An 18423-nucleotide genomic window follows, 5' to 3' on the forward strand; every position below is an offset into this window, starting at 1 on the left:
ACTCCACTGTAAGGTTATGGCTCAATTAATAAACACTCATTTGGAAAAGGTTTAATTGTTTAAATTGAATATCCTGTCCAATGGAATGTGCAGGTTTGTTGTTTAAAAAGATGATAGGTAATTCTAATTAGACATTTTAAAGTACCTGTTTTAAGGACATCTTTAATTCATTAATTACATGTTTGACTTCCATATTTTAGAAAAGGAAAAATAAAGTACAATTCCTAGAGGGTTGAGTTAATTATATATATATATATACACATTGTGTGTGTGTATGTGTGTGTGTATATATATATATATATATATATACCCAGTAGTGGGATTGCTACAGCCACTGTGGAAAATCTTTCCTCTTACAACCTAAGAAATAATGGCCAGTGTTGCGGCACAACAAGGTTAAGCCCCTATATGCAACCTCTGCATCCCATGTACTAGTGCCAGTTCAAGTTCTGTCTACTCTGATTCTGATCCAACTTTCTGCTAATGTGTTTGAGAAGCCAGAAAAAGATGGTCTAAGTACTTGGGCCCTTGACACCCACATCAGAGACCAGGATGGAGTTCCTGTCTCCTGGCTCTGGCACAGAACTGACTGTTACAGCCATTTGGAGTGTGAACTAGTGGATGGTAGATACTTCTCTCTCTCTCTCTCTCTCTCTCTCTCTCTCTGTAACACTGACTTTCCAATCAACAAATGAATCTTAAAAAAGAACTTAAAAGTCTTGATTTGCTGGGTGAGTACCACATAAACAATCTTTTATTTTTCTTTTAAGAACACTTTAGATTCTAATGATTCATTGTCTACATATCCCCTGTTGAAGGTGACTGTTTGAAGTACGTTTCCTATTGTCTCTGTATAAGAATAGGCTCAAACTGTAATGGTTTTCAGAAGTATGAAGTCACCAAAAACATAGTACAGCAGAGAATGTAAAAGAAAACTTATATTTAAGCTTGGGAGGGGAGGAGTTATAGAATGACACATTGAAAGGGAGTTGGGTTATTCCATGATAGAGGAAAATTCCATCGGTTTTGATTCTTACAGTAGAGTCTCTCAGACCTTAGGCAGTGTTATCATGAGTTGGATAATATACAGGTGACTTCTTGCTGCTTTCATACTTTAATTCCAACCAATCTCAGGATTTGTTTTTACATGTACTGTAAATCAGTTGAGTAAAAGATACATATTAATATATAACTTGAACTTTCTTTACTTTTGAAGACTGGAGATTTGAGCCAGTTTAAAAAAAAAATGCACCAGCCAGGCCAAACTTGGTGGATATCTCTTTTATTTCCTTAAGTAAATTTTCTCAACTGCCAAACAGAAAAATTCTAATTTATTAATGCTTGAATGAATAATTCATTCTCAGATACTGAGTGATCCAAAACAAACAAGCCGGTTTGTGTATTTAGTTATGTGAACTTTTGAACATACTGCCTCATAAATCTAATACTTTGTTGAACTTAAAAAAAGTACTAGCCTCCTAAAGAATCTATCATTAATTATCTCCCACTACTGGCATAACATCTTCCCCTTATTGTTTCCTCCATATGGTACAATAAATATTTTATACATTTTCCTCTATAACGTTTTGGAGTTCCTCAAAATGCATTTTCCTAATTTTGATAAGGTTTCAGTAAGTTTTCCGAGGATAATCTGCTATCTCTGTAAAGAAGCAGTTGTTATCTATTTTCTAATATAAACCTGTGGTAAGTATCAGTATATCAACTCCATTCATGAGAAGATTGAATTTCAGAAATCATTTCAATCCCATTCATGTCACTTTAAAGAAAATGTTGGTCTCTAAGCTGTGTTCCATGACTCTGATCCTCCTTTGCCCCATTTACATCCAGGAGGCCTGGTGATGTGCTCACTGGTTTCTGCCTTAGAGACGTCTTCCCCGACTTTCCTGTCTAAATTGAGTCCTTGTCCTATTCTCCTCTTCATCTTTCACAATTCCTTCAGAGTTTAAATCAATTTGGAATTGTATGCTTATGTGATTGCTAATATTCGTGGTACACACAATCCTGTAAGCTACATAAAGGAAAGGATTGTATATGCTTCCTACTCCTATTGCATCACTCGTGTCCACCACAGAAACTGACAGAGTAGGCACTCAGTAAATATTGTTGAAACACAAGTTTACATGTTTCAAAATCAAATCTGCATGATCCTGGAATCATGAATTAAGCCACTGCAGTAGTGGTTTCAGGGATCCCAGGACCAGTTCCTACAAATAGATTTCCAAGCATTGTTGGCTATATGAGCACTGCCCTATATCTTATGTCCTATATCCTACATAGTATTTTCTACAGCTGATTCTCCCATATTTCAATTAGATTAGAAACTCATAAAAAGCAAGTCCTATGCTTTATGCTTATAGTAAGCAATAGGAAAAATACATGGTTGGTCTTCAGTAAATACTTACTAACTGTGGAGAACTGATCTTAAAGTATAATCCATTACAGGTGCTGGCACTATGGCGGAGTAGGCTAAGCCTTCACCTGTGGCAGCAGCATCCCCTATGGGTGCAGGTTCATGTCCTGGTTGCTCCTCTTCTGATCGAGCTCTCTGTTGTGGCTTGAGAAAGCAATGGAGGATCAGATGAAAGACCTTTCTCTCTCTGTCTCTTCCGCTCTCTGTAATTCTGCCTCTCAAATAAAAACCAAACATTTAAGCAAAGTGTAATGCATCGTAGAGTATTCTCTACTCACCAAAGCCATATTCCTGTTTCTATTCTCTATATGTTTAGCTCTTGTGATAATGACTGACAATCATAATCAGGAAAGGTTACCCCTAGTGTTAATGTTGCATTTTTTCTCCTTTATTCCTAGATGATTGAGTGATCAAGCTTTCAAATCTTTAGAGATGTGAACTATGCTATGTCTGGGGAAGAATCCATTTTTTTTATTACATAGTACACAACTCTAAAACAATACAGAAATTCAGGGCACTCAGATTGAAAAATGAACACTTTCCACATTCAAAAGAGAAAGAGCTACATATTTTTGGAGTTACATACATTCATCATCCCATTTATAAAATCCAGAACTCATGGCTGCTGGGCACAAAGCAGGATTTAATACTCTTCTGCTTGGGAATCTTTGTTGTTTTTTCTCTCCTTCCCCTCACTCCTCACCCCTTTCCCACCCCATCTCCTCTGCTCTTTTTATTCTTCATAGTTTTGTGCTAACTTCAGAGCTGAAGACATGTCATTGATCACAGATTTATATATATAAGCAAAGAGCAGGAATGCTACAATAATTTCTTTCTCAAGGCTTAAAGATAGATGATAGGTCAGGACATGTTACTTCATAGCCAAACATACTGAGGCACAGAGCACCATGGCAGTAATTTGAATTGTGAGTGCCAAAAGCGCTTGTTCAGCACTAACAAAAAATAGGAGAACAGTATAATCTCATATTCTTATTAAATTTTAAAAAATGAGAGAGTAATGCCAAGGTTATGACATGAACTAACAAGACCAAAACAAAACAAAAAGTCAGTTTTCCTAATGCTTCATCCTCTGTTAGCAGGCATATGAGAGAATAAAAATAAGTCTCGTGGCATGAGTTATGGACGAAGTATCTGCCTTTAGCTTGGAATTTCCTGACATTTTCCAGCTTGTGACACAGACACAATGTGATTAAACAAGGGTTTTTCTCCAAATTTAAAGTTGTATTTTTTTAAAGATGAGTCTAATGCTCTCTAACTTATTTTTAAATAGGAGCAGATGCCTCTGTTCCCTGAGCTGACTACCAGATCCTGAAAAGCAAATGGAAAAAGGAGGCTTGCTTGGGCAGAGGCTGAGCAAACAGTCCTCAGTGCTTGCCTTCCCCTGCTCTCTGGCTCCTCAGAGCAGAGTGCATGTTCTTCCACAGGATCACAGTGAGGCAAGACGCCACCTCCTTTGAGTTGGGTTTCCCTTTGACCCACTTGGGGCAGTCCGTTGAAGAAGTACAGCCTTATAACCGAGCTTATGTGGTGAGCCACAGCAACATCCTCCCCAAGAGAAGGAAGAAAGAGTTTGTGTAAAAGAAAAGTGGGCATATGGACAGATGTGACGACCAACTCAGATGGCCTCTAAGGTGCTTTCTAAGCCCAGCGTTCTACAAGGCTCTAGTGGGAGCATGACACTTAACAGGAGGCATTCCAAAGCATGAGGGCCAGCAGGAACTTGGAAGTGGCACTGAACCTTCACGATACATGGTTTTCTACTGATAAAGACATTTCTCTATAAAAACAAACCCTTATTTTTGATTGGAATCTATACTTGTTTACCTATCGGTCATGACCCTTTGGAGATAGTAAGTAAATACCATCCACTGTTTAGCACGTAGTGCTTTTATGTATGTGCATATTTACTGATTGTGTGTGTGTGTGTGTGCGATTTGCTCAGAATCCAGTGTGAATCCTCTACTTATCCTATTCGTGTTGTTAGTTCACAGAATCTTAACTTCGCAGGTTATAACGGCTACAGTTAATGCATATTGAGGCACAGTAAAACTTTACGTCAAAAAATCATGGGAGAGAACAGGAGGGAGGGAAATATCATTCCATTCTTACAATTGTATCTATGAAATTTATGAAATTTATTCTCTATATTAACAGAAATGATAAATAAAAATAATTTTAAAAATTATCAAGAATTGAAAATATTTTGTATGAAGATAAACTTTTTGAAACTAATTTCATCATTCTTCACTTTTCTGAATACTTACAAACCATCCCTTCAATAAATAAATTATGTATGAAAAGGTACATAAGGAAATGCAGAGCACTTTGAGAATTCAAGCATCAAAGATCACCCGGTTCTTAACACTTACAGTTTGAACAGAACTGTACTAGTGTTGTGATAAAAGCTTGTACAATTGATTTAAAGATGTGCATTAGTATTTGGCCTTTAAGAACACTTGAAAGCCCCTAAAATACAAAACTTGGAAGTTCTTGGAGGAATTTGCTTGCAGGCAGTCTTTGGTTCTGTAAGATTTTTACAATGTTTAGGTCCAATAAATGTTGATTCCACAAAAAATTGGGGAAAAATAATCAAAATTTCCTTACTAGTCTTAATAGACTTCAAAAAATCTGATGGGCCTGGGGCCCGCACTGTGGCATAGTGGTAAATCCACCGCCTGCAGTGCCAGTATCCCATATGGGTGCCGATTTGAGTCTCGGCTGCTCCACTTCCGAACGAGCTCTCTGCTATGGCCTGGGAAAGCAGTAGAAGGTGGCCCAAGTCCTTGGGCCCCTGCACCTGCCTGGGCAACCCAGAAGAAGCTCCTGGCTCAGCTCTGGTCATTTTGGCCAATTGGGGTATGAACCAGCAGATGGAAGGCATCTCTCTCTCTCTCTCTGCCTCTCCTTCTCTCCTTGTGTAATTCTGACTTTAAATAAATAAATAAATCTTAAAAAAAAAAAAAAACCTTATGGGTCTGAAAGAGTTTTGGACTGATCCAACGGAAATGAACTGGGAAGGCAGACATGTTTTATAGAAGGTGAGAATAACTGAACATGGAACCTCAACGGTGACATTAGTTGGAATACATCACTCCCTCTTAATGCTCCTAAAGTGCTTTTGGGGGACCTATTAGAATATTGCCCCAAATCTCTCCTATAATATAATTTAGTTATGGATATGCCTGTCTCTCTGATGCACTGTTGGCTCCCAAGGAAGGAAACAATATTGTTTATTTCTGTCGATTCTGTAACTATTTTTCCAAAGATTAAAATGCTGACCACTGAAATAATTTGTTCCTTTCAGTCTCTCAGCTGTCTTGACTGACTGACTATACGTTTTCATCTGGAAGTGTGGTACCCACCTCAGAGTTGGCAATGTAGAATAGAACTCTTGCTTTCTGCTTGTCTCTCAACATCTGTTTCTTCACCATGTCAATAGAAGCCACAATTATCCACCTGTTTCTCAGTACAAACTCTGTAAGTACCACTTCCTCATTTTACTTTCATGGGTATCACGGCATAATCAGTGATATTAGAAGTGATATGTTAAAAGAAAAAAATGAAATAGTAAGTTTAAAATCCAACTCCACAGCCTTTGTGTTGTTTTATTGGGCTCACCATTCTCAGCAATCCATCCCAAAATGAAGGTTGGATGTTTCAGAGGCTCTGAAATGGGATAGCCTTTGGGAAATGGCATGGGTGTGTTTACATCATTTTTTTGTCCTACATATACACACACAAACACACCCACATGCACATACATAGCCCAGTTTTCAGAGGATACTTCAATCATCTGTGTGCTGTGAGGTATACTGATTTTGAAGAACTTATATTTGAAAAAGCATCCACATACACGTAGGAAAATAAAATCACTTTTTGAGTAAAAGACTTAAATATTACCAAGTAATTGTGCACAAAACTGTGAAGTAAGTGATAAAGACGCAGTTGCGTTCAGAAGCAGAGATGATTGTAAGCAATAGTGATTCGAGAAACTTTCACACATATTTTACTAAAATATATATAAAATAAGGATTGTACTGAGGCTGAAACAATATTTATTATCATTATTTTGCAAAGTACTGAGAAATGCAAATTACAGTACAAATTCAATTAGCATCAATTGCAGTAACTGGTAATTATGAATTGGGTCTTGATTTACCACAGGCTATCAGGCAAGCCTTTGGTATGCACATGGGCCTTTCTCCACAGCTCTTCAGTAAGCTGCTTAGCTCTCTCCTAAGAGCCCCCTTTCAGAGTTGTCTGAGCCTTTTCAGACCATTAGGGGATACTGCTAGTTTTTGTAGCATCTTCAAACAACATCTCAGGACTTTATTGCTATAAATTCATCAAACTCCCAAAAGGGAAGCCTTGTGACTTAAGAAGATGTAAAATAAATGCGGAACAAAATGAGTTGGTTGTTATAAACTCTGAACTAAAGAAGACAACCGGAACACTTTTTGTTATTTAAGCACCTTTGAGATGGTTCAGTTTTCATTCACTTGAGTTTCTTCAGTAGAGAATTTTTTAAAGATTTATTTATTTTATTTGGAAGGCAGAGTTACAGAGAGGCAGAGGCAGAAAGAGACAGAGAGGGAGAGAGAGGTCTTCTATCCACTGGTTCATTTCCCAGATGGCCACCACAGTTGGAGCTGTGCTGATCCAAAGCCAGGAGCCAGGCGCTTCTTCTAGGTCTCCCATGTGGGTGCAGGGGCCCAAGCACTTTGGGCCATCTTCACTGCTTTCCCAGGCCATTGCAGAGAGCTGGATTGGAAGTGGAGCAGCCGGGACTTGAACCGGCGCCCATTTGTGATACAGGAACTACAGGCGGTGGCTTTACCAGCAGCACCAGCCCCAAGATATTTTTTAAGATGTATTTTTTTATTTATTTATTTACAGAGAGAGGGGGCGACACACACACTGGATTCTTTATCGGAAAGATTTCATGAGGCAGTTCAATATTTTATTGCTCTTTGTCAGTCTCGTTAACAAAGGGGAATAATCCACTAAGAAATGCATAAATGGGGGCCAGCACCATGGTTTAGTGGAAAAAGTGAGAGGCAGTTCTTGTCCTGTCTGCTCCATTACTGACTCAACTCTCTACTATGGCCTGGGAAAGCAGTAGAAGGCTTTGGCCCCTGCACCCACATTGGAGACCTGGAAGAAGCTCCAAGCTCCTGACTTCTGATCAGCCCAGCTCCAGCCATAGCAGGCATTTGGAAAGTGAATCAGCAGATTGTGGGGACCCATGAGCTGGCCATGGGCCCACATGCTAAGGCTTAGCTTGCTGACCGTTTGCCGGCTCATGGGTCCCCACAGCAGATGGATGACTCTCTCTCTCTCTCTCTCTCTCTTTCTCTCTTTCTCTTTCTCTCTCTTTCTGCCTCTGCCTCTCTGTAACTCTGACTTTCAAATAAATAAATCTTTTAAAAAAAGAGCCAAAAATCATAAATGCACATTAAACTTATGCTGTAGAAATCTGAAAATTGTGTGCCTGGAAATGCCATGGGCATTTTATGGATTGTGAATTCTCAATTTTCAGTTTAAAATTATTATAATCATAAAATTTTTGTAGATCTTTAGAAAAACTCACTTCTTCCTCAGAAATCTGTCTGAAACTGATAAGCTTCATGAATCCTTTGTATAGAAGAATACTTTGAAAAATCTAGAGTTTTATGGTTGAAGCAAGGCCATTTAAATCTTAAATCATATTTATTTATACCTGATATATTCATCCTGGTTATAACATATCCTTGTGGTCTCCAAATTGCAAAATGGCAAGGGTACAAGGGTAGTGTAGGAGTGTGTCCATTGTCTATGATACATTGTTTGTCACAGTGTCTGGACTGTTGATTCAACTGATTTTCCCAAGGTTAGGGGAAGAGAAGTACAAAATGACCCTGGTGGACGTACAACCCATCCATTTTGATGCCAGGCCCTGTCTTATGGTGACCATCAAGATGCATCCTACTACTTTGCCAAAATCAGGACAATCAGTTCATTTCTAATATTCTTAATTTCACATAATATAGTTAATTTTATTTATTTACATAAAACATAATGATATTTGTTTCTATTACAACTTCCCAGATGTTATTCATATAGCAAGAATACTGTAGGGAAGTTTCTTTGCTTTTCATCTTATGGGAGTGGTCTTTCGTATATGAGGTATACTTAACAAACCAAAAATATGCTAGTACACAAAGCCATTTACTTTAAAGTTTCAATAAAAATATTATCTACTACAAAGAGATTTTCTCCTTTTTAAAAATATTCATTTGAAAAGCAGAGAAACAAAGAAAAAGAGAATCAGTGAGAAAGAAAAAACAGAAGAGACCTTTCATCTACTAGTTTACTCCCCAAAAGCCACACAGTTAGGGTTTGGCCAGGGACAATGCCTAGAGAAAGAACTCAAAATCCAGGTCTTCCACATGGTTAAGGGAAATTCAATTACTGCCTCCCAGTGACTGAAATAGTAGAGAGCTGGAGTTGGGAGCCAGAGTCAGAAATCAAACCTGGCTACTCAAATGTAGAAAGCAGACATCATAAGTACTAGGATGAACAACCATTTGCTTCCTATTTTAATATGAACTATAACTATTAATACACACACACATTCTTTCATCTGTTATATAGTTGTATATTTCTAATAAGGTAGACTTCAACTCAAAATATAAAAATAAATGCTTGATGATTAATTAATTTATTTTTAAAGAGTTATTTATTTATTTGAAAATCGGTGTTACACAGAGAAGGAAAGGCAGAGAGAGAGAGGTCTTCCATCCACTGGTTCACTCCCCAATTGGCTGAAATGGCTGGAGCTGTGCCTATCTGAAGCCAGGAGCTTCTCCGGGTCTCTCACATGGGTGCAGGGGCCCAAAGATTTGGGCCACCTTCTACTGCTTTCCCAGGCTATAGCAGAGAGCTGGATTTGAAGTGGAGCAGCAGGGTCTTGAACCGGCACCCATATGGGATACTGGTGCTACAAATGGCAGCTTTACCAGCTATGTCACAGCACTGGCCCTAATGCTTGTTAACTTAGAGCCATCCTTGCTAATTTTAAAATTGTATTGACTTGCTAATGTTAAATTATCATACATTAGGCCGGCGCTGCGGCTCACTAGGCTAATCCTCCACCTTGTGGCACCGGCACACCCGGTTCTAGTCCCGGTCGGGGCTCCGGACTCTGTCTCGGTTGCCTCTCTTCCAGGCCAGCTCTCTGCTGTGGCCAGGGAGTGTAGTGGTGGATGGCCCAAGTGCTTGGGCCCTGCACCCCATGGGAGACCAGGATAAGTACCTGGCTCCTGCCATCGGATCAGCGCGGTGCGCTGGTTGCGGCAGCCATTGGAGGGTGAACCAACGGCAAAAGGAAGACCTTTCTCTCTCTGTCTCTCTCTCTCTCTCACTGTCCACTCTGCCTGTCAAAAAAATAAAATAAAAAAATAAAAAAAAATCATACATTAGCCTGAAATGAAGAATTATACACATGGATTGATACTATGAAGCTGCTAAAAGGAGGTAGAAAGGAACTCCTTGCCAAAGGACAAGGATGTATTACATCACTCTTGTCAATGCTGTATTTCAGCATCCTGAGTGATAGCTTAGTTCAGCAGCTCCTGTTTGGCAACAGGTGTATGATTGCTGAAGAGAGCAGGGCATTATTTCTATTATTTCTACAACCCAAGTATTAGAGTCTTCCAAATTTTCCAAATTTTCAGTGTCAACATTCCTGTGAGTGAGAATAATTAGGCTTATTTTTTTTCTCATTATTTCTAGCATATTTTAATAAATACTAGACAACATGCACAATCTATAAGGTATGTATGTCATCATCATTACTCCTTAGAGTCTCTGGAACTCAGAATGCATAAAAGCAAAATAAATGCTCATGGTTTTATAGCTATTAAGACAAAGCTGAGATTTCTGATTTTAACATGATTTTTCTCTTGAAAGGTGCTACCCATGACCCAGAAGTCTTTTTCCATCCTCCACTATTTACAGCTTTAAATATTTAATTATACTTTAAAATCTCTCTGAGTGTACTACAAATTCTTTAAGTCCTGGTTGAGAAAGTACCTGGGTCTGTTTAAGGGCTGTTCCATCTCTGGAGGAAGCTCCTATCTGGGGTACAGAATACCATACAACAGAGTGCTCCAAATGTATCCATGAAATAAAATTAAGATGGATGTCAAGGTCAGGCCTACAGTGAAGCAGCAAGAGAATTTATATCCCAAATAGTAACCTGTGTCTCAAGGAGCAGGGGAGCTTCAGCCTGAGCCTGTGCATTCGCAACTATTTGTAGAGCCATGAGGGTCCAGGCTGGGCCTGAAAGAAATGAAGACTTAACTGGATTATCTGACAAGATGGAGGAGTTGATGGGCCCAACATGATTTCTATGAGGGTTTATGTACCTTAAGGGGAAGATGGAGGTGTCAACATTAAAATTTTTTGTGGGGGCAATTTTCCTAACCTCCTTAATGTCCAAGATGCATGGACTCAAGTATTTGGCTGAAGGTGAAGAAGCTGGGAAGTCTCTGTTAGGTCAGGGGAAGGATGGATAAAGGGATCTGCAGTCACTGAGTGTGAGATGGTGAGGGGTAGCATGACCACCCCACCTCTGTGGGGAGGAAGGCGTCCTCTGGTACTGTGGTTGGCAGTGTTGGATTATCAGGGTCTGTTTCAGGGAGTTCTGTAGGTGCTGTGGGCAATGGTGGGAGGGTAGCACCTTGGTAAGGAATATAAGAGCAGGAAGGAATGCCACAAACCATTAGAGGGGCACACCTTAAGCAGCTCCCCAGCTCCCAGAAATAACCAGGGGAGACTTCAAAGAGGTTCACTATGTGTGTAGAGAGGTCACATTAGAGTTATTTTAGCTCTTAGGCAGACCACATCTGCATCCATGGTACAGTGAGCAGGGGGAACATCTGAATCAAAATTCATGGAGACTGCTACTCTTCTTACTGGGCAGTATTTCAAGGTTCTGATCAATACAACTGCAGGCCCACCGACTCAGGCTATGAAGCACTGCCTCATTTCTGTTTCTTAGAGATGACTCAAGTAGGGGCCTGAGAAACCACTGGGAGCTGTACTGCTGTACTTCACTTTAAATAATTCAGCACATGATGTGTGGTTGCTTATTGAGGGTAAGGTGTTATAGTAAGGACTTTGATCAAAACTGGTTAGGATGTAAAGAAATTCCAAAAAGAACAGTGCAAGGGGACAGAACGTAGTTCTAGAATCTTATAGATTTCCATTCACATTTAAGAATGTGTTTTGCTCAAACAATCTGATGTTTCTGGACACCAAACCTCTCCAGTGTTAAATGTGAATAATATTTTGCGAATGCAAAATTGAGATGTGGAATATGACTGGAAATTTCCTTGATATTTCCAGGTATGAGAGTCTAAATGCTTCATAGAGATTGGACCCTGTAATGGCCTGTTTTGTTTTTAGGGAGAAGACAATTCAAATAAATATGATGGAAATGGTTTAGGGTATTTAAATTGAAGAATCCATAAGACAATTTTTGATGACTTAAATACAGAATCTCCCTCACGGTAGGGTGGTGAGGATCAAATAAGAGAATGAATGAAGAGGAACTTTTTTTTTTTTAAAAGATTTATTTATTTATTTGAAAGTCCCAGTTACAGAAAGATAGGGAGAAGCAGAGAGAGAGAGAGAGAGAGAGAGAGAGAGAGAGAGATTTTCTATCCATTGGTTCACTCTCCAAATGGCTGCAACAGCCAGGGTTAGGCCAAACCGAAGCCAGGAATCAGGAGCTTCATTGAGGTCTCCCATATGAGAGCAGAGACCCAGCTACTTGAACCATCTTCCACTGCTTTGTTAGGTGCATCACTAAGGAGCTGGATCAGAGAGGGGAGAATCCAGAACTGGAATTGGCACCCATATGGGATGCTGGCATCACAGGTGGCAGCTTAAACTACTAGTATCCTTTTAAAATGCAAAACATCAAATAAATATTAGCCATCCTAATTGCTACATTGCATTCTTCTACATAATCTAGACATTTGTCTTGTGTTTTAATCCACACTTCTACCTTTCATACTTGAGATCCCAGACTTGTCCCTGATGTTTGTGGGAGAATGCAGCTAACAGCAGCTTCTGAGAGTTTCCAGTTTTCTGTTTTCCCAGACACTGGTGATGGACACTGAAGGGGGTGATATACCACCAGTTATGTTGGAGTCTTTTTCCACTAGGCTTTATCCTTTCCACATCTTGAATTCATGTGAAAAATGGCCCAAGTAAAAGTTTATTTTTGTCACAGTTTCTGTCTTCTTTTGAGTGAGGAGGTAGATTTATATTATTTAAAATATATTCCCTCATTTTTAATATAATGTGTCTGATCCAAATCAAACTAGCAATTAATAGGCTCCTTTGCCCAGCATGTCAGTGTGCCCTTTCTTTCTGTTTGAGTTCTGCTTTCTCTCACCTGAACTTCCTTCTATTGCCATACTCTGAGGCGTCTAGAGGAGTTATCCTTTTTTTTTTTTAGAGATTTATTTATTTATTTGAAAGTTGGAGTTACAGAGAAAAGGGGAGGCAGAGAGAGAGACAGAGAGAGAGGTTATCCATCCACTGGTTCACACCCCAATTGGCTACAATAGCCAGAGCTCACCTATCCAAAGTCAGGTGCCAGGAGCTTCTTCCAGTTCTCCCACATGGATGCAGGGGCCCAAGGACTTGGGCCATCTTCCACTGCTTTCCCAGGCCATGGTAGAGAGCTGGATCAGAAGTGGAGCAGCCAAGACTCAAACCAGTGCCCGTATGGGATTCCAGTACTGCAGGCGGCAGCTTTACCCACTATGCACAGGACCGGCCCCTAGAGACATTATCTTGACATGATAGTTAGGCTAAGGCTTGGGGAGAGACAGCTAGCTGGGAGTCAGGGATGTTCATATGCAATTAAAATATCACCAAAGAAAGAAGGGAATGAAGCTCACTGGACAACCTCCATTCAAGACAAAGAAAAGTGGCCTGGTTCTGGTAATCCAGTCTGCTGAAACATTTATTGTTGGGTGAATCAACAACTTGAGAGACAAAAAGTTTTTTTTTTTCCTTAAAGTAGCACATAAACTGTGAGCAGAATTATGTATTCTGTGGCCTCCCTCCAACTCCTTTATAGTTAAACCTTTGAAAGCAAAATTTTGATGCTGCAGAATTGGGGAGTTTATTAAGAATTTAAATTAACTAAGGGATTCTGCAACACTTCTACATCGCAGAGAAAGGGCCCAACATTTTCTGGTCCCAGGTTGACACTGCTGACATGGTAAGATCACAGGACCTGGGACTTCTAATACTGTTTGAAAATATTTCTCAGCTTCCACACACCCTTTGCTTTCCCTACTTCCTTTGGAAGAAAAAGAGTTTTGTCTGATTCCTGTACTACGCCTTATGTGACCATACGCTATTATGGTGTCAGAACACCTTAATGAAAGCAGCATTGTTAGTTCACAGTCCTTGTTTTTTTTTAGGTTTAAGATTAAAAAATTGTACCTTTGTAGTCTCTCTCTCTCTCTCACTCTCTCTCTGGGTGTGTGTGTGTATAGAAGACCTTATTTTCTAATTGTTTGTTTTGCACTGTAAATACTTGTGTACAGCTTTTGTCATCTCATTGGAAGCTCTACTGAAAGTTTGAGTAGCTTATCTGGCCTATGTCCTCTTGACCTATTATCAGTATTCCAAAAATGTTGGGATGTGACAGAATATATGTGTGGAAATGCAAGTATTGTGTCTCTCTTCTCATTTCTAAGCAGTGTGTATGGAATCTATGGTCATTTTTCATCCCTCTAAAGTATGTTCTTAGAGTAACTGAGACTGTACCTTCAGAAATATGGTGTGAAACCTCCTGCTAGACAATGACAGATTATTTTAGGATAAAAATGACATACCTGTTTATATCAGATACCTGAACACTTAATGTTGAAAAAAGGCAAAAGCCTTTTCTTTTTGGAAAGGCCAGATGCTTAACTCAACACCTACCAGAGTATGCTGTGAGAAATAGTAGCTCTGCCAGACGAAAACTTGATTCCAAATGTCTAGAGTTTCATGGAGAACAAGTTTGGAAAACCCCATTAATACTGTTAACATACGCAAAAAATCACATTTTAACTGCCGGAATTCTCAACAATTTTAATAAGCTAGTAGGTTCTGTGAAGTCCTCAGGGAGGGGAGAGAGTTCATACACCCCAAACCATTTTGAGAAATGTAGGCTAGCTTGTTGGACAACCACTTACTAAGAATGACTCATTCAGGCATATTGTAGGATCAAGATAAGTAACAGAGGAGCCACATTTTCCCACTGAAATCACCGACTGAATAAACACTTATGGGACTCTCCTTGGCCAAGTCTGGAAATAGTTTAGGTGTAAATTAAATGGCTTCCAAAAGTTGTCTGGAAAAAATGCTTCTTGAATATGAGATACTGGTTTAGTGCTGGTAACAACTCCCCAGAAAGTGAAGCTTTAAACATAGACAGCTGGCCAGAAGAACTGACTCCTCCCTAGGAGATTTGGGGAACATTGAGGATGGCTGAGTGTTTTCAGAGTGATGTCAGAAGAGGGGAATTTGCATGTAACATTGGAGAACTTAGGAATTCTCTCTTAACATGGAAGTCAGTCTTTCTGCTTGAAAGTCTCTAACATTTACAAATGTCCATGTTGATGAAAATAGCTTCATGGCGGAGGTGTGGAATTCCTAAGTTTTTCTTGGTGCTGGGCTAGAAGGATGTTCATACAGGTTTTGTGTGCCGAATGGGGTAAAACTGCTGGACAATTTCCAAAAATAGTTTTAGTACCAAAAGAGCAGAACCTGATTGTATTAATAGACAGGTGAAGTGAGGTTTCACTTTTTTTTTTTTTTTTTTTTTTGACAGGCAGAGTGGACAGTGAGAGAGAGAGACAGAGAGAAAGGTCTTCCTTTGCCGTTGGTTCACCCTCCAATGGCCGCTGCGGCCGGCGCGCTGCGGCCGGTGCACCACGCTGATCTGATGGCAGGAGCCAGGTGCTTCTCCTGGTCTCCCATGGGGTGCAGGGCCCAAGTACTTGGGCCATCCTCCACTGCACTCCCTGGCCACAGCAGAGAGCTGGCCTGGAAGAGGGGCAACCGGGACAGAGTCCGGCGCCCCGACCGGGACTAGAACCCCGTGTGCCGGAGCCGCAAGGCGGAGGATTAGCCTAGTGAGCCACGGCGCCGGCTAGGTTTCACTTTAAAAGTTAATTATTCAAAAAATTTGAGGGGGCTGGCCCCATCTAGCAGTGGCGCAGTGGGTTAAAGCTGCGGCTGGTAGCACCGGCATCCCATATGGGTGCCAGTTTGAGTCCCGGCTGCTCCTCTTCTAATAAAGCCCTCTGCTATGGCCTGGGAAATTAGTAGAACTCCTTGGGCCCCAGCAGAAAGTGTGGAAGTGTGGAAGACCTGGAAAAAACTCCTGGCCCCTGCATTGGATCAGCTCAGCTCTGGCCATTGTGGTCATTTGGGATGTGAACCAGTGGATGGAAGACCTCTCTGTCTCTCTCTCTCTGGCTCTAGCTCTCTCTGTAACTCTTCCAAATAAATAAAATAAATCTTTAAAAACAAAGAAATTTGAACACAAAAGTGATGATAATTAAGAAAATTTCAGAAAATCTGCAGATGAACTCTTTAACAGGGGGAATACCACAGACATCCTCTTCTCTCCTGAGGATGGCAGAGTGTGATAATTCACAATAGAAGCACCAATAGAAACTGAGAGGTCTCTGTGTTGGTCCTGCAGCAGAAAGACAAGGTGTTCATCAGATAGTTCCAAAGTCCTGGGTATGCCCCAAAAATCCACTGGAGGCAAAGCCAAGAAACCACCTACATATTCAACTTCTCTAGCTTCACATTAGAAATTTATATTTTTTCCCCATTGTAGGTCATAAAATATATAAAAACAAGCTGGATTGTTGCAACGCATGATCCAGGTATGTAATAAATTTTTGTAACTTAAAACTTTTCTTTTTTTTCTTTATATGTAAAAAATTAAGGCGATAGACCAGGCTGTACAAATGGTTCTCAATATGCTAAAATTCAGACTGTTTTCAACATTCAAATCTGAAAAATACCATTCCTAAAACTACTTAGACTTTCTCTTACATTTTTCAGAGGTTAATGCCATAAAAATTGTAAGTATCACAGTTTATTTATTTATTTTTTTTGAGAGGCGGAGTTAGACAGTGAGAGAGAGAGACAGAGAGAAAGGTCTTCCTTTGCCGTTGGTTCACCCCCTAAGTGGCCGCTGCGGCCGGCGCCTTGCAGACGGAGCGCTGTGCTGATCCGAAGCCAGGAGCCAGGTGCTTCCTCCTCGTCTCCCATGCAGGTGCAGGGCCCAAGGACCTGGGCCATTCTCCACTGCACTCCCAGGCCACAGCAGAGAGCTGGACTGGAAGAGGAGCAACCAGGGCATAACCTGGTGCCCTGACCGGGACTAGAACCCATGGTGCCGGTGCCACAGGCAGAGGATTAGCCAAGTGAGCTGCGGCGCCTGCCGTAAGTATCACCATTTAATTTTGAATCATGAAGAAGGATATTTTACTATGATATAATAATTACTTATCTTTTTAAACATTGGCTAATGGAGGAACAGGGAAGGGAAAGATGTTCAAGGTTTTCATTCTAAAAAATAATTGCAATGTTATGGCTAAAGTTTACAATTCTGTTTAATGTCTAATGAAAATCAAGAGAACAGTTTAATATTTTTGCTCAGTTTATCATCTTTCATTGACCTTTCTAAATGTAAAGGCTTAAACATCTGCTGATAGCTTAGAATAAATAATAATTTTATATGTTTAACACTTTAACAAAGAATATATTTCATTTGATGAGAGTTCTAGTCGAAGTAGAAGGAATTCTCAAATTACTGGGCAACTGATTTTAAATGTAAGCATGCTTTCAAGAGCATGGACACATCTTAATAATTGTTTCTGTATACTCAAGAAATCCTAGACCAAGCTTGAGTGACCATGCAGAAGACAAGGAAATATCTAAGACTTTATGATTGAGTTGTATAGTAAAATCATTAACAAAATGTGTAATTAAAAAAAGCTTGATGAATAATAAAGACATTCATGAAGAAAGAGGACTTTATAGTAATGATAGGATTTGAATCTGACATTAAAGGAGGGATAAGAGGCCTGGTGTTGTGCCATAGTAAGACTGCTAACTGTGATGCTCGCATATCACATGGATGCCAATTTGTGTCCTGCCTGCTTCTTTCTGATCAAGCTCTTTGCTAATGACCCTTGCCACCCAAGTGGAAGAATTGGATGAAACTCCTATCTTCAGCCTGACTCATCCCTGGCCATTGTGGTTACCTGGGGAGTGAACCAGAAGATGGTAGAAGATCTCTTTCTCTCTCTGTCTCTCCCTCCTTCTCTGTAACTCTTATTTTTCAAATAAAAATAATAAATGTTTTAAGAAATAATAAATGATGGCTAAGATTGCATTGGCTAGAGATGATTTCTCCAACTTGCTACATGTGAAGAAGTGAGAAAAGCTTGAAAAAGACTGTAGCAATAGGAGCTGTTAGCTCTACTTCTAGGGCCAGTGAATAATATACTTTGTTTGAAGCCAAGAATTTCTATGGGCCAAGAATAGGAGAGCTATGAGATTCCAAGATAGTGGATTAGGGAGTGACATGCTGTACAGGCTTAAGGATAAACAGTGAAGAGAGAAGTAGAGGAAGTGTACTCTCAGGGGAAAATTGGAGAGAAAACCACATTGGAAGTCCTACAGGAGGAGGAGGAATGCCACGGACCTGTGTAGACGGTGTGGGCACACAGCACAAGCACAAGCACAGAGGTGAAATCACACTGCAGCAAACCATGGTGAGATAGCCAGAGGGAGAGCAGTGCTTGTGCCTGGACTGGAACCACGGGGGCTGGAAGTTGCTGGTGGTTGCCAGTGGACCCAGTGGAAGTGGAGGGGGCACGACTATC

The 18423-nt window shown here is 40.2% G+C and overlaps 1 long non-coding RNA gene across 1 annotated transcript; it reads left to right on the top strand.

Moving 5' to 3' along the window:
• The first annotated feature begins 3933 nt into the window (after nt 1-3933).
• On the top strand, nt 3934-17928 carry LOC127493233 (uncharacterized). Its single transcript, XR_007923348.2, has 5 exons — nt 3934-4302; nt 5757-5929; nt 16362-16410; nt 16806-16975; nt 17711-17928. It is a non-coding gene; the product is annotated as an uncharacterized lncRNA (long non-coding RNA).
• The last annotated feature ends 495 nt before the right edge of the window (nt 17929-18423 follow it).

Source organism: Oryctolagus cuniculus, chromosome 5 (genome assembly GCF_964237555.1).
Source record: "Oryctolagus cuniculus chromosome 5, mOryCun1.1, whole genome shotgun sequence".
In the NCBI taxonomy this organism is placed as follows: Eukaryota; Metazoa; Chordata; class Mammalia; order Lagomorpha; family Leporidae; genus Oryctolagus; species Oryctolagus cuniculus.